Raw genomic sequence first — 546 nt, forward strand, 5'->3', positions numbered from 1 at the left:
ACTGCCGTGCCATGCTTCCCAAACCTCTGCCCTGGGAATGGTCCTGCTCCCGGCGCCATCCCGGTGCCCTGCCATACCCGGAGCTCTGCCATGGTCTGGAGCAGCATGGCAAGGGAGCACAGCTGCCCGCCCAAAGCCCCCATGCCCGTCCTCCCCAGGACTGGGTGAACGGAGATGGGGCGCCCAGCTGTTTTCCTGGTGTCCAGAGAGGACAGGGTGGGAAGGGCTGTGCGTCGCCCTGGCCCCGGCTGCTCATTAAAGGTCCCCAGGAGGGACAAAAGAGGGGGGTGACAATAACAAGGGTTGCAAACGCGCAGCCTTGGGCGCTCCGAGCCAAAGGCACATCTGGTAGAGCCATCTCCGGGCGTGCAAGAAACCACCCCAGTTCTGGCCAGGGAGGGGAGGCCCTCGGTGCTGGGGGACCCCAGAGCCCACGCTGGTCACATCCCATCTGCCTGTCCCTCCCAGCAACCCCACAAGCCCCTCTTCCCAAAAGCTCCAGTGCCAGGAGTCCCGCGATGGCTGGGCTGTCCCAACTCATGCTGC

The sequence above is a fragment of the Pygoscelis adeliae genome, unplaced genomic scaffold (genome assembly GCF_000699105.1).
Source record: "Pygoscelis adeliae isolate BGI_AS28 unplaced genomic scaffold, ASM69910v1 Scaffold664, whole genome shotgun sequence".
In the NCBI taxonomy this organism is placed as follows: domain Eukaryota; kingdom Metazoa; phylum Chordata; class Aves; order Sphenisciformes; family Spheniscidae; genus Pygoscelis; species Pygoscelis adeliae.